Genomic DNA, 16,473 nt, shown 5'->3' with positions numbered 1-16,473 from the left:
AAAGAAAGATGTACAAATAGAAGACTGGAAAAACACTGACTGGCCCCCAGAGAGAATAATTATTATGGTCCAGCTGCTTGGGCCCAAGATGGGATAAGTGTGGATATCACACTCCCATCTGTGTGATAACCACATCATTAGGTTACAGGCAGTCCTAGAAATTACAACCAATGAAACATACAGAGCTTTAGATTTGCTACCCATACAAGCCCCACAGATGAGCAATGCAATATATCAGAATAAGCTGGCACTAGACTATCTCCTGACCTCAGAAGGAGAGGTTTGTGGAAAATTTAACCTAACCAATTGTTTAGAATTTGATGACAATGGACAAGCAATAATGGAGATAGATCACCGAGAATTTGGAAAATGGCCCATGTCCCAGTCCAAACTTGGTCTCCAAATTCTCTTTTTGATGAATGGTTTTCATCATTTTGTGGCTTCAAAACTCTTATAGGGAGTGTAATTCTCATATTAGGCAGCTTCCTAAAGCTCCCTTGCCTCTTTCCTCTTTTATTGAGAAGTGTACAATCAACCATAGAGGCAGTAGTGCCTAGGCACACTACCACCAAAATAATGATTTTAACTAAATAACAGCCTTTTTCCTCACAGGAAAAGAACCCACACAGTAAAAAGGCAGACAACTGTAGTTCCAATGTAGGACTCCTCTGAGGGGATTTTTCCTTCCTCATACTCTGCCTTCTCTTGTTCCCTCCCTGAATCACATGAAGTACAGATGTGCAGGTAAAGAACTTCTGGGCCAAATCGTGAAGTATAAACATCAGGTGTCATAACCTAATGAAGCAGCTTGCGAAAGAGTAACCTGGCTCCAGTCTTGTCTTCCGGGCTAAGCAAAGGCCTCCAACAATGATACCCAGTGATACTGCATGCCCTGTAAGGCCCCAGATGGAAGGCTGGTTATCAATAATGAGTAAGAGTCTCCAGAGCGAGGGACGACCTAAGACAGGCACAGTGCAGAGAGGCCAACAGGAGCCAAAAGAATTTGCCAGTTCACTATCAGTATGTCCAAAACAGATGACAACAGGAGAAGGTACACTGGTGAGCTAGTTTTGCAATCAGGAAAATGAACAGTAACACTTCAGTGACAGACTGACCCCTCCATCCTGGCATCATGTGAATTGTAATGTCTCAAAAAAAGAAAAGAGAGAAAAGCCTTCTAGTAATGAAATCCCTTTAAAAAGAGCTTTTAAGGGGGGAATGAGGAAGTAGAATAAGTAGTAGTTAACATTAGGACTAGGTTATCAAGAAAAAAATCATAATAAGCAAAAGTAAGTAACCCCTCCCAGCTCAGCCCAACCAACTGCAGCTGCAAACTTATCTCACAGCACCCATTCCAGGCTAGTCATAAAACCCATTCTTAGAGAAAGTAGAGATAAAGCAGACCTAGCACTGCCCACTACCTACTTACATAAGAGCACCAGAGGATGTCTTAATGCCGTGGCCCACACATACTTGTGCGATTCCTGTTTTTCTGGTCTCCTTGGGTGTCTTCCTCAACTATACCCTTCTACCTCAGCTGCAGTATTATAAGGTCAAGAAAATCACGAAGAAAATGCATGTTTCCCCAAGATTGCAAAACTTGATTAACTGTCTTTTTCCTAAACCTGTTTCCTGCCTTGGTTTCCCACCTCAAATTGTATAAAAGCAATACGTTCTGTTTGTTCAGGGCTGGCAGCCATTATAGGCATTAGCCTCACCATCATCAGTCAGTACACCAATAAATTCTCTTTCGTCTCCGTGGTCTCCTTGTCCCCCTTGGCTTGAGTTCCCACAACATTTTGACTGCTGTCATTCACACTACAATAACAGAGTTGAATAGCTATAATAGAGACCACATGGCCTAACATAGTTTCTATCTGGCCCTTTACAGAAAAAAATTTCTAATCTCTGCTTTATATCATGACCAGAATGCCCTGATACTCAGAACCAATCTTGTGACTCCACTGATCAAACTTTTCTGATGAATCTTTGCAAAGAACATTGCTGGCTTCCAATGCATAGCCATTATTTATTCTTTCTTGCTGCAGAAACACAAATTTATTTAGACATTTATTATTCCATTATCCCCATTACCCCCATCCCATCTCCATAAAGAGAAATGATTAAGCTAAGCTAATTGCAGTCAGGCGATCCCTCCACCAGGCTTTCAGCCTTGCCTCCTCAAGAGTTCTTTCCTCCATGCTTTCAGAATCATCAGGCCTTCTTTCTTCCCAGCATTCAGCCTCGTCAGGCCTTCTGTCTGCCAAGTGTTCAGCCTCCCCAGGCGTCTTTTCCATCATGGGCGCGGCCTCATCAGGTGTTCTTTCCATCAAGCCTGCAGCCTCATCAGTGGTTTCCTCCCCCAAACTTTCAGCCTCCTCAGGCGTTGTCTCCACCAAGGGTGCAGATTCATCAGGCGTTCTTTCAGCCAAGCCTCCAGCCTCATCAGACCTTCTCTCCCGCCAAATGTTCAGCCTCCTCAGGCATTCTCTCCACCACGGGTGTAGCCTCATCAGGCATTCTCTCTGCCAAGGGTGCAGCCTTGTCAGGTGTTCCTTCAGATGTTTCTTCTGCCAAACACACATCTGGTTAAATTTTCCTTCTGCTACATATCCTTCTGATTCCTTACATGGTAAACTTCTACTCATTTTGTGTGCTTTCCTTAAATACTACCAAACTTTACTTTTCGCCTTTTTTTAAATTTTATTTTTTGAGAGGGAGTCTTGCTCTGTCACCCAGGCTGAAGTGTAGTGGCGCCATCTCACCTCACTTGCAACCTCCACCTCCTGGGTTCAAATGATTCTCCTACCTCAGACTCCCAAGTAGCTGGGATTACAGGCATGCACCACCATGCCTGGCTAATTTTTTGTGTGTAGTAGGGATGGGGTTTCACCATACTAGTCAGGCTGGTATCAAACTCCTGAGCACAAGCAATCTGTCCACCTTGACCTCCCAAAGTGCTAGAATTATAAAAGTGAGCTTCTGCGGCTGGATTCTACCCATTTGTTGTTGTTGCTGTTGTTATTGTTTTGAGATGGAGTCTCATTGTGCTGCCCAGGCTGTAATGCAGTGACGCTGTCTATCTCAGCTTACTGCAACCTCCACCTCACTGCAACTTCCACCTCCCAGGTTCAAGTGATTCTGCTGCCTCAGCCTCCCAAGTAACTGTGTGCCACCACACCTGGCTAATTTTTCATATTTTTAGCAGAGACAGGGTTTCAACTGTGTAAGCTGAGATGGTCTTGATCTCCTGACATCGTCATCCACCTGCTTCAGCCTCCCAAAATGCTGGTATTACAGGCTTGAGCCACCGCACCTGGCTGACAATACCAAGCTGTTCAAAGCTTTAATTCTTCACCTTGGATATAAAATGTCTGACACACGCTGAATGTGGTAACAACATAGTAAGTGATAATTTTAAGCTATGACTACATAGTTTATAATAAGTGATAATTATAAGCTCACAAAGGGGTTCTGTCACAGAATAAGCACTAAATAAAGTAGTAGTAATAATAATAAAAAGATAATAACAAGAAAGATGCTTAGTACCTTAAAGATACTTGACAGTTATTTGTTAAGTGGACAAGTGGATAAATGGATAAAAACTTTTTTTTTGGAAATTCTGTTGGAAAAAATGCACAAATTCAATAGGGACAGCTCTACAGTATTATGGGAGCACCTTAAAGACCCAGACTAGTTGTATTCCATCATTGTCTCCTGCAACTTGCAAAACATGACTTACAGTAGCCCTTTGATAAATAAATAATAAAGATGTCCTCATACAGTTCATATTGTACAATGCATTGTGTCACATTTAGGTAGCATTTTCTCCAGCTCACTTTATTGTAATACAGTACATATAAAATAGAAACTGTGTGTTAATTGACCGTTTATGCTTTCAGTAAGGCTCCAGATCAACAGTAGACTACTAGTAGAGTTTTGGAGGTGTCAAAACAAACAGATTTTTATATAAAGCAGATTTTCAGCTGCAGGGGGGATCAGCACCCTAAATCTCATGTTGCTCAAGACTCAGCTGTAATTAATTCTCCTTTACTAAATACAAACCATTTATTGTAAAAATTATATAGAGCCCAAAAGTCGTCCAGAAGTTCAAGACCAGCCTGGGCAACATAAGGAGACCCTGTCTCTGCAGTAAATAAATAAATAACACTCTGTGTTTCTTCATAGGTTATAATATTCAAAAGTTACAGTTTTCTGTTATTAATTCCTACTTTTCATTAGTAGATGTTCAATTCTTTGTGGCTTATAATTCAGGGCATGAAAACTACTTTCTAATTTGTAATAAAACTTATTTATAAATTTATTAATTCATTAAATTGGATAACCAGATTATCCCCTATTCTTCAGCTCATCAATCACACCAAGTTTTATACATTTTATAACAGACTTAAGTTGTTTTGACAATTGAGGAGAGATTCAATATACAAAACTAAAAATTGTTTTACTTATTTATGAAAAAATATTATATATGATTTTAGGGATCATAATTAAATATTTTTTCAGATAATATTTTTTGAGATTACAAACTATCTACAACTATATTCTTAACTAATTATGAATTATAAACTAAAAAATTAAATCAAAGCTATATATATACACATACACACACATGTGTAAACACATGCTATTTACACATTGCTTTTTAAGTTTCTCTTTTGTGATCAACACTTCCATAATCTTATCATAGCACCACCAAGAGCACTTTACTATCAGAAGTCTTACCTGGATTGCTATTTTGAGGATTTTTAGATATCTTTTGCTTATATTCCAAAAGTTGTTGATGAATGCTATGTATAAAAATGAATAAAACTATTATTTTAACAGCAATATAAAAATATTTACCAAATTTATTAAGTTCTTATAATATTTCAGACAATATCAGAGCTAACATCAGAATATCATTTATTCCATAGACCTAGAGTTCGTAAGCTCTATGTACTTATTAAGCTTCATAGAGAAGAAAGCTTAAAGAAGAAAGTAAGATGAAATACTCATGAACTGAGGGCAGTATAACCAGTAAATTAACTAGAGTTACCTTGGCATAATAAAAATGCCCTTAACTCAGAATAAGTCCTAGCATAGTAACAAACAGGTATTTCTTTTTTAATAAGTTGCTTCTGTTAAGCTCAAGGTGGTCTAAAAATGAGGATTTTAGAGCTTTATTTCACTAGGTTATTATAAAGATTTAAGAAGATAACAGTTTTAAATGCTCAAAGAAATGGTGAAGCAATGAAATAATTTGTTCTTGAACCATATTGCTATAATTATTTTTAAATTCTCAATAAAACCCAATGTATTGGTCTGGTGCAATGGCTCATGTCTGTGATGCAAGCACTTTGGGATACTGTAAGAGGAAGATTGCTTGAGCCCAGAAGTTCAAGACAAGCCTGGGCAAAATAGGGAGACCCTATCTCTATAAAAAATAAATAAATGATAAAAAAACATGTTTCTTCATAGGTTACAATGTTCAAATGTTGCAGTTTTCTCTTATTAATTCCTACTTTTGGTTATTAGATGTTCAATTCTTTGTGGCTTATAATTCAGGGCATCTTAGCTATTTTAAAATTTGTAAGGAAATTTATTTATAAACATATTAATTCATTAAACTGGATAAACTGATTATCCTCTATTACTAAGCTCATCAATCACACTAAGGGGAGAAAATTAATAGTCAGTATCTGGCTTGGACTACTATTACCATTTATCTACCTCCTTAAACTCTAAAACAACAAATCTTTGTTAGTCACGTGTTCATTTCCAGCTGCCATGGAAGACAAAACTGTACCTTTATGTTTTGTAAGTTCTGCAAAGAAGATGCAAGTTGGTATTTTCTCATTTCCAAGACGCTTACTAACAACATATTGCACACAAGATCCTATGTGTTACTCACCACCATCTCATTTCATAGATCGCCTTACATAAATACTTTTTGCATGAAAATCACCACTGCAGTACTGGGTGTTACCCATTTTGCTTTGACTCACACCATTTTCTTGGAGCTAGTTAGAAAGTAGTCAAATGTCCTTTGAGGACTGCAAGAAATACACAACACTGCACAGATTTGTGTGTCATCCTTGTGCAGGGATCATGCTGATCTTCTTGATGTTGTTTCAGTTTTGGTTTGTGTACTATTGAAGCCAGCACAAATCTCTACTTTTATATATGAAGACTGATCAGTCATGGATGAGGTTCAGCTCTGTTAAATCTAACCAAGTTACTTGAGATTTAGTGAAATCTATTGAATAGCTTCATGGTGATGCAGAATTTTAAAAATATTTTAAAAACTTGAGGTAGACTATAAGGACACATGCACACGAATGTTCATTGCAGCACTATTTACAATAGCAAAGACCTGGAACCAACTCAAATGCCCATCGATGATAGACTGGACTAGGAAAATGTGGCATATATACACCATAGAATATTATGCAGCAACCAAAAATGATGAGTTCGTGTCCTTTGTAGGAACATGGATGAATCTGGAGAACATCATTCTCAGCAAACTGACACAAGAACAGAAAATGAAATACCGCATATTCTCATTCATAGGCAGGTATGAGAAATGAGAACACATGGACACAGGGAAGGGAGTACTACACACTGGGGTCTATTGGGGGGAATAGGAGAGGGACAGTGGGGTGGGGGAGCTGGGGAGGGATAGATGGGGAGAAATGCCAAATGTGGGTGAAGGGGAGGAAGGCAGCAAAACACACTGCCATGTGTGTACCTATGCAACTATCTTGCATGTTCTGCACATGTACCCCAAAACCTAAAATGCAATTTAAAAAAAAAAAACTTGAGGTAGAGATACAAGTAGCATGGGAGATTTTTACTTGAGGGGACAACCACAAGTTGGAACACACTACAGTTTGGGAAAGGTGACATGGGATCTTCCAGAATGAGACCTTCCACTATCTACAAAATGCTGCTACACAGGATCTAAAGGGCCAGGGATATAAACCTGGTAACAAAGAATAAATAGATCTCTAATTTCTTCCTATAGCATTATTTCAACTTGTCTTACAGTTTCAAACTATCACAACTAATATTTGTTAAGAAAATAGAGGAAAAGCCACTGAAAGCATTACTTACCATGAAGGTCTAAGCCAAGTCAAGACTAAGATGTGGGTTTCACATCAGCTGTGAGTGTGAGGAGAAGGGTCAATTTGCTCACTATGTGTGTGGCTAAAGCTAAACGTCCTAGCTGCCAAAGCCGGGTGCTGGTGCTTTGGAAACAATGGCTGCGAAAATGTATGTAATAAACTTTTAAAGACTGTAATAACTTTGAAGTCCACATATGGATCACCAGGAAGACTGAGGGATCATTAGTAAGGGCATCCTGGTCACCAAGATCAATCATTACCAGACTGCAGGTAATGGCAATAATGGCAACAATGCGGCAACATGATCAATGGAAACAACAAAATGAAGAGAATGGCCGTTTCCTCCAGTCCTTCTGACTTGTACAAAAGGAATGTCTTCCTTGGACTTAGAGAACCCCTTAAATTCTTCTCAAAAATTCAAAAGTGAAGGTATGCAAGACAGCCCCCAGGCCATACTCTCAGGTTTTCTGCTAAAGTGGACATTTCAAGACCCAAATAATTAATTAGAAAAATAAAAATTGTGACACTATGTTTATCCCCCACACAGGGATTATACTTCAAATCAAGTAGATGGCAATAGGATCCCTAGGGATAAAGCTGTTGAAAATCCTAAAAGAAAGAATCCTGGACCCATTAATCCTTCTAACTAGTTTAGCTTTTTGCCTACTTTCTTTATGAATGAACTGACTCACTGTCTTTCAAAAATTACCTCAAACAAACTATAAAATTTCACCGAGCCTTTAAATGTAAACACTTACTTATCGAATGCACAAGTAACAGCGTAACGTTCTGCAGTCATTCCACACGTATCTTCAGCATACATGTCAACATTTTGCTGAAGAAGCATGCTGACTATCTCTGATGAGCCATGACATACTGCAAGCATGAGGGCTGTGCTAAAATAACAGAGATAACTTCATTATTAGGAACAAAACCGTTTTAATATTTGCCTGTCAGTGTAGAAGTAACCATTTATATAATACTAACAAACATAAGTATCTTGAGTGCTCAAGTGGTTACTCTTGTAAATCACCACCAAGGCTAAAAGGAAGGGGCAAAAAGATTCATGTCCCACTGGGATATGTCATACTAGAAGTGGCTAACATAAAGTCCTATGAGAGGCCAAAAAATGCTCTGTTCAGTAATCTAAAAGAGGCACAGATTTAAGGGAAAATTATTTATTTCTTCCTTAGTCTGATATAATATTTTATACTTCAAAATCAGCCAAAAGTCAGACAACTGAGAGCAATCCGAAGGCTTAAAACAATATTAGGGATAATTATATCAGTAGTAGTCATAATAAGTTGAGTTAATGATGCTGATAAGAATGTACAAGACACTGAGTTAAATGATGTTGATATTCATAATGTTATTTCTACATGATGGTCCTTAAAGGGCACATTGTTATTCTCCTTTTCCTATAGAAAATCATACTTGGTATTAAGTAATGTTTGCAAGGTCACACCTATCAAGTGAGGAAATTAAACCTAGTCTTGTGTGAATCAAAAGTCTATCCCTTCTGTCTTCATCATTCACCTACAGCTTATCTTCATTAACTAAAATGTTAATCCAATTAAAAATGTTTTTATTCCCTGTACCCATATAAATTAAAAATAAAAATACACTCTGAATAAAAAAGGAAAAAAATCATAAATTCACAGTATCTGGTGATACCATTTAATAGCCATGTAGGAATAACCTAACATTAACATTCTTCAAAGAAAACAACTTAAAGCAAACAGTTATCCTAAAGACAAAATGATTTTAAACTCCTATTTTTGATTGACGTTGCTTTTTTTTTTTGAGACAGAGTCTTGCTCTGTTACCCAATCTGGAGTGCAATGGTAGAATCTCAGCTCACTGCAACCTCTGCCTCCTGGGTTCAAGTGATTCTCCTGCCTCAACCTCCCAAGTAGCTGGGACTACAAGTATGTGCCACCATGTCCAGCTGACTTTTGTACTTTTAGTAGAAATGGGATTTCACCGTGTTGGCTAGGCTGGTCTCAAACTCCTGGCCTCAGATAATCCACTCACCTTGGCCTCCCAAACTACTGGGATAACAGGTGAGAGCTACCATGCCCAACAAATATTGCATTTTTTAAAAAAGTGTATAAAAACAGAAGTTAGAAAAATATTATGAAAGTGTTAATCATTCAATATTAAATTAAAAACCAGAAAAGTTCATACTTTTTAAAACTAATACCAAACCACTTTAGCTAATAGAAGATAATGCAACCAAAAACATCAGATTACAAATAAGAATCAGCCAAAATAATAAGAGAAGATAAATACTACTATATGCTGTTCTTTATTTTGGTCAGTCCAAATAATTACTTTTCTTCCTGATACTTTGTGTTGATATTTTTCACTATAAACTAATAATTTTAAATAAATGTTATCAATTTAATATTTCTGACTTGAGAGTATTCTAGAACACTACTCAAGTGTTTTTAATTACAAGAAAATAACTACTATACCATGTAAACTTATTAACTGCTTTTGCATTTGCATTTTTTGTCAGTAAAAATTCCACAATTTGCTCACTTCTTTTTGTTATGGCCAGTAAAAGTGGTGTGAGTCCAGCCTATACAACAGTAAAAACAATTTATAATTCATAAAATTACACATTTCTCAGCTGAACTGAATACCTTATATAATATCCTATGAACTTAAACACATAAAATAGGAAGTAAATCAATAGCAGTCCTTTCCTCCCTTTTCTGTGCTTTCCCATCCACTGCACCTTCCCTCAGAAACATTCAACCTCTGCATCACCACATTAATTCTGAATATCTCAAAAAATCATTATATTGTAATGATTTGTTTCCCATTTAAACCAAGAGTTCTTTGAGGGTGTGGGGCTGTATCTTTTATCTCTATAGCCTTAAACACTAAGACATAGTAGTAAAGACTTTGCTTATTTTTAATTAAATTAGTAATCTAGATTATCACTTGTAGAGCAGTGTTTCTTAAACAGTATTCCAAGGAATAATTGCCTTACCAGAAGCACTGTACCTTAACAGATTTCACTGTTACCTATGTTCAAGAAATATTATAAAACTGTGAATTAAATGTCCATTATTCAAGAAGTGACTTGAACTTTGCCTAACCCTTATTTCACAATATATATATTTTTGGCAAACATTAACATTTGACAAATTAGAATTTCAAGAATCCAGTTTTGAAAGCTTCCCAAGAGAAACGGAGGTCTCCTCTGGGTGATACAAACTCACTTGATTCTCTTTTATCAATGATCCCAAGATCCCAGATGCCAATGTCAGGCACTCCTGCTCTATATGAGTCACTAAGGAAGTGGGCTCTAATTAAAAGAGATTAGCTTCAAATGAATTTTGATTGCTTATTATTAAATGGTTCATGAAATTTCTCATATTACAAGACAAGAGAATTTTATCTCAGCTATTAGAAATTCAGTATAATAGTTTATTCTCAATTCTAATGATAATCCTAGGATCCTAACGCATATCTACTTCTTAAATGCAATAATCCATTTTTATTCTAGTTTGTATTGTAATTGCTACTTATTTTGGCAAAATATCAGAAATATGAATAAAATGACTCATTAATGAAAGTTCTAACTCGTCCATATAAATTAGCATAATAGAAGCCGCTGAATCACTTGAATTTAAAGGGACAATTTTGAGAAGAAAGATATAATATTTTCTGCAAAATGCATAACCTATACAAATATAACCATGATTGATCTAAAAAGGCTTAAAGGCATTCAAGTTAAAGATTGTTTATGGTTTTTATATAAAGAAAAATCTTTGTTTAGAAATTAAATTCTAGAAGTCAGCAGCATTATTAATGAATTAATGTAGAATATAAACTATATATTACAAACACCTATCAACTGTCTTGAATACCTTGAAATCTTTAACAAAATAGATTATGAGAGAGGAATTGATAACTGAAATATTGACAGAGGCAGAAGAGATAACTTGAGTACGTGATGTACAGATTATGAGAGAGGAATTGATAACTGAAATATTGACAGAGGCAGAAGAGATAACTTGAGTACGTGATGTACCTAGGTGGGCACAGTAGCAAACTGGAAAACATATGCTTTGTGTAAAGCTAGAACCTCTTCATAGCATACCAAACAGTCATATGGTCTCAAGAGACACCAGATTCAAACCTTTAAGAGGAAGTCCAGATTTCTGCATGTGTCCTAAATTTTACATGTTGACTCAATTTATCCAGGCAAATTTTGCTTTCCTGTAGTTTTACACTAATTGAAAAGAAAAAAACAACTTGGATGGGGAAGAATATTCTAAAAAGTTTTACCTTTAACGAATTCAAACGTTTATCATAAGTACACAGAAAAGCCATACTCTCTAATAGTTCTTGTAAAAATATTAATATTTAAAGTCAAATCTTAGACAATTCTTATTTATTTATTTATTTTTAAGTCACCACATTCATGATGTGAACTCAAAGAACACATAGACAATTCTTTCAAACTATTTTCATTCAGTTTCAACTTTTAAATATAAAAACACTTACATATATTAATGTTGAAACACATTGATTTCAAATATTTTGAAAATAACATTGGTTAATGTCTACCTTGTTTTTCACTTCAATATCTGCACCACAGGACAGCAGTTTTGCCACCATTGACAAACTCTCACTGTAAACTGCATATTGGAGAGCCATGTTGCCATACACATCTACGATAGTTGGATCAGCACCAGAATCTATCAGAATATTTGCACAAGCCTCCCTCTGACATTGTAGAGCCTGTCAGTATTAAAGCAAGAAGTAAATTTTAAATTATAGGAAATAAAAATAAATATTTCTCTGGTTTCACAAACTAGCTGTATTTCAATGAGTTAAGTTCATTTTCATTCTGTGTATTTAAACCAAATCCATCTCCTGCTGAAAGCACTGGCTACTATTTACCTCCGTCAGAGGTGTCCTGTTTTCGCCATCACAGATGTCAAGCAAGCAGTTCCTGTCTACCAGTAAAGTTACTACATTCTCATGGCCGTAGGCACAGGCCAAGTGTAGCACAGTCCTATGAGAGCAAGAGGACCTTTTAGGAAAATTTAGTCCACTGCCTCAAAACATAACAATGATTTATGTAACTGTAAACATTAAATACCATGCTCTTTCTCTGCCTTCAAAACAAATATTTAATATTCTGCTGCAGAAAGTACGTTCATTCGATCTTATAACTCAATACCTTAATCCAAAAGTGCCCTATTTGAATAGAAGGAACTTGGTCTTTGGATTCAGTTCAACTTGGGCCTGAATATTACTTTAAGGTCTTTCACTTACTAGCTATGACTTAACCTTTCTGTGCCTCAATCTTCTCACCGACAAAGTGAGAAAGAATACAGCAGTTATCTCACAGGACATCACTCTGATGCCTCAATGAGAATCTATGCGAAATATTTCAAAGAGTTCCTAGCACATGTAACAGCTCAGTAATAGTCAGATATTATAATTATTACTACTACTTAACAAAGACAACATTTTAAGTAAAATGCTACAATTATGATCGTTTTCTCAATGCAGAAATCAAAGATAATACAAAGAAATAACATTTTATATTAAAAAAATGCCTCAATAACACATTTTATCATATTTTGTACATAATTTCAGATAACACAATATACATCCATACAATATACATAGTCTGTGTGTATGTATAATCAAACTGAACTTTACTCTCATTTGAACACCAAAATCATTTTCAAATATCAACATATTTGTGTATGTTTTTCTGCCTTCAGTGTTCACATAACCCAGGCTATAAATTCACTGAAATGTATTTATAAGAGCCAATCTATGAATTCTTCTTAACACATTGATATTTTAAGCCATGCTCAGAAAAGAAATTGTGTGTATGTTTCATTATTTTCTAAAAATATTTCAGTATAATAGTATTGATCACTAATGGGCATATATAATTTTTAAATATGGTACTTACCACCAAATTATGTATTTGAAACGTCATCTGCAACTTAAACTTTAAGCGGCAGTATAAATATCACTGCTCTTTATTGTCACAAACTTTATGGATAGAAACAGTATTGATTCCTCTTTTAACTTGAATGCCTTCTCTAACCATGAAAACAATACTATCCCCTGTGTGCATAGGTCACCTGCAGATCTTAAGTAATTTGCCTAATTTTAAATTAGAAGCAAAGTACTTTTTTAGATATACAATTTAGATCTCTAATTTAATTACCCAATTTTAAATCAGAGGGTTTTTTGTTGAGTGAATTTTCTATAAAAGTAAGAATTTTAAATCTAATATGTATTCACATATGCACATACATGTGTAGTAAATATTTTACATGTATGCTGCCTTTTATTTTTTCTCATATGCAGGGTGATTTAATTTTTGTTTTGCTAAATTAACCTTCAGAGTACTTGCTTCTCAGCTTCTTAGTTGTCAACATAAAAAGGTACCTGTGTAAATAGGCATTTATGTTTTCTTCTGGTACTTCTCTCAGTTTGTATATTAATACCTTTTAATATATATTCCATCACGAACTTATTTTGTGGCATAAACATCTAGTTTTCTCCAAAGGGCCATCATTTCATATATATAGGTGTTTATGGATTTTGTGTTCTGTTGGATTCATGTACCTGTGTTTTGAGCTGTTAGCAAACAATTTGTGATTTGTTGTTGTTGAGAGAGAGTTTCAATCTGTCACCCAGGCTGGAGTGCTGTGGCGGGATCTTAGTTCACCGCAACATCCTCCTCTCCACTTTCGAAGTTCAAACAATTCTCCTGCCTCAGCCTCCCAAGTGGCTGGGGTTACAGGCACCTGACATTATGCCCGTCTAATTTTTATAGTTTTGTAGAGGCAGGATTTCACCATATGGGCCAGGCTGGTCTTGATCTTCAGGCCTCAGGTAATACACCCACCTCAGCAACCGAAAGTGCTGGGATTACAGGCATGAGCCACCACGCCCAGCCCCTTTTGTGCACATTAATAGCACATTTTCATTTCTAGAGGGGCAAGATTTTCCACTCCATTACAAGTTTTTAAAATGTCATCACAATCGTAAAAGACAGCACGTGCAATTTAAAATATGTCAAAACATTGATAACTTTATTTGGTTTGTGTAAAAGTGATGAAAAACTCACACCTTGAGAAAAACAGAAGTCATCTTTCCACCTCAAAATTTCCTTCTAAGGTCCCTCAGCAAAGAACATCTTTACATAGACATTTATTGATATCATAAAGGATATTGGACTTTATCCAAAGAACTTTTTGCCAAGAAGTTCATATATTATGGGAATTATTTCATTTTGCACTATCCCATAAAGTAGCTAACATTGTCTTTTAAAATCTGTCCGTTAAAAGTAAAACACTGTGTGTACTTAATTTTGAGAGTTAAAGCACTTTAAAATTCTCTAGACATTGCTCTGTGATGGGAAGTGGGAGTGAAGGGAAAGCAGCTAAAGTTTGGGGCTGATTTTAAGGTGGCCTGGGCCCTCCGCCCTGCAGGGCGCCCTCATCCCCGACCTGGGGGACCCCTGCCCGGAACGAAGGCCCAGACCCCAGGGCCCAGGACCGCTGTCCCCCACTCCTCCAGCTGCTCCCCTCGTCCCCAGGTCCCCCAGCCCAGCACTCTGAAGGGGCGATCCTCCCACAGCCGCCACCTCCTCCTGCAGCCCGGGCTCAGGCAGGGCCTGGTACCTATTGTTCGCGTCTCTTGTGTTCAGGTCCATTGTCTTCCTCTTCTTCATCATCTTCTGCAGCTTCCGGTCTTGGCCCTGCCAGGCAGCTTCGTGGATATTCCTGAGATCCCTGTGGTGGTGGATCTCATAAGAGTCGTTGCTGGTGTAGACCAGCTGACTGAAGGGACTTTGGCGGCGCGAGTCCTACAGGCCCTAGAAAGCGGCTGCTGAGAGCCTCTCCATGGCTGCGGCCACCTGCTGGCCTCCCGCTCGCCCTCGCCCCAGCCGCTCGCCCTTGCCCTTCTTCAGTCCCCGCACCCGGCCCCACACCGGTAGGGCTGTGGGTCTGGCCAAGCCCTGGGACACTCTGGCCTCTCCCAGGAGAAATTCCTGGAGCAGAGTTGTTAGGCAGCGGCGCATGCGCAGCTCAGCCAGCTGAGGAGATTGCCGAGGCGGAAAACCTCACTGTCCCGGCTCCAAAGGGCACCACGTGCAGGTGGCACCTGCCGCTGAGGCGCTGCCGTGCTGGCGAGGCTCCTTGGAGCGGAACATGGGGGACGCCCTGCCACACAGCCCGCTTGACAGAGCCGCCCCTGGCCCCTCCTCGACCCGCGATCCAGGAGCTGGGCCCTGGCGCTGGGCACCCTGCAGCCTCCGGGGTGGCGCTGAGCGTCGGTTCCCGCCCTCCTGCAGCTGGCGACCCACCCCCTGACCTAGGCGCCATGGAGGCTTCTGGCCCAAGGATCCGCGAGGTTGGTGGCGCCGGCAGGGTCGGGGTTGCAGCCCCTGGGTCGCCTTGTGGCGCACGCCCTCCCACTCCAGGCCAGCCTCTTCCTTGGCTCAAGCCCAGAGAGCTGGGCTCTGGGCACTGGGCAGCCGCCAGGATGGGGATGAGCGGCGGTTCCTGCCCTGGTGCAGACAGAGGGCTGACCGACTGACTTCAGCACAGCAGCGGCGTCTCACCCCAGTCCACGTTACTTAGGCCCGGAGGGGAAGCGGGGAGTTTGGGTTCCTCGGCCGTATTTGCCTGTGTGCCAAGTGCTGGTAGCAGCTACAGCTCAGACAGGGGCACGGATGGCAGGTCCCGTTTGGAGAGTTTCAAGGTTGCTTAGTGTGCCCACTGCCAGGCCTCAGGATCCCTTCCTCCTTGGCCTGCATCTGGAGAATGGCGGTGGCGCTGGGTAATCTGCAGTCATCCTGGATGGGGCTGAGCTGCAGTTCTCTCCCTTGGGCTGAGAGGGAGAGTTAGCTGAGTAGAGCAGATGAGAAAACAGTTACATTGAAATGATCCTATTAAAAGACTTCCAGGCTGGCTGCAGTGCCTCATGCCTGTACTTCCAGCACTTTGGGAGACCGAGATAGGAGGATCACTTGATCCTAGGAGCCTGAGACCAGCTTAGACAACAAAGGCATGGTGGTGCATGCCTGTGGCCCCAGCTACTCCGGAGATTGATTGAGGGAGGATCCCTTGGGCCTGACGGGTGTTCGTGGATACAGTGATCTGGGATTGTGCCACAAACAAGGAATGAGAGGCCTTGTTGCTCCCCATCCTCGACAGCATTTGATGTTTTCCGTCTTCTGAATTTGGGTTATTGTTTGGTTATTTGTGCCCCTGCACTCCAAGCCTGGGCAACAGAGACTGTCTCATAAATAAATGAATAAATAAATACTTCTAGTCACTATACC

General features: G+C 38.9%; 1 long non-coding RNA gene and 2 other non-coding genes across 4 annotated transcripts in view; 1 reads left to right on the top strand and 2 right to left on the bottom strand.

The window, feature by feature from the left end:
• Positions 1–12,758, top strand: part of LOC128932565 (uncharacterized) — a 28,534-nt gene extending 15,776 nt beyond the window's left edge. The window contains exons 3-5 of one of the 2 annotated variants that reach the window (XR_013520425.1): positions 3,206–3,404; positions 6,487–6,574; positions 11,743–12,758. This is a non-coding gene — a long non-coding RNA (uncharacterized LOC128932565). The remainder of the gene's footprint in view (positions 1–3,205; positions 3,405–6,486; positions 6,575–11,742) is intronic. The other variant, XR_008482531.2, reaches the window with a different exon arrangement.
• LOC118155306 (uncharacterized) lies at positions 4,678–11,439 on the bottom strand. The gene is made up of 3 exons (XR_013520426.1): positions 11,281–11,439; positions 7,883–8,020; positions 4,678–4,808 (listed from the first exon to the last, which is right to left on the bottom strand). It is a non-coding gene; the product is annotated as an uncharacterized LOC118155306 (transcript).
• Positions 6,059–6,165, bottom strand: LOC118143392 (U6 spliceosomal RNA). Its single transcript, XR_004727613.1, has one exon. It is a non-coding gene; the product is annotated as a U6 spliceosomal RNA (small nuclear RNA).
• Positions 12,759–16,473: the final 3,715 nt, after the last annotated feature.

The sequence above is a fragment of the Callithrix jacchus genome, chromosome 7 (assembly GCF_049354715.1).
Source record: "Callithrix jacchus isolate 240 chromosome 7, calJac240_pri, whole genome shotgun sequence".
Taxonomy (NCBI): Eukaryota; Metazoa; Chordata; class Mammalia; order Primates; family Cebidae; genus Callithrix; species Callithrix jacchus.
This window is presented reverse-complemented; position numbering and strand designations above follow the sequence as displayed.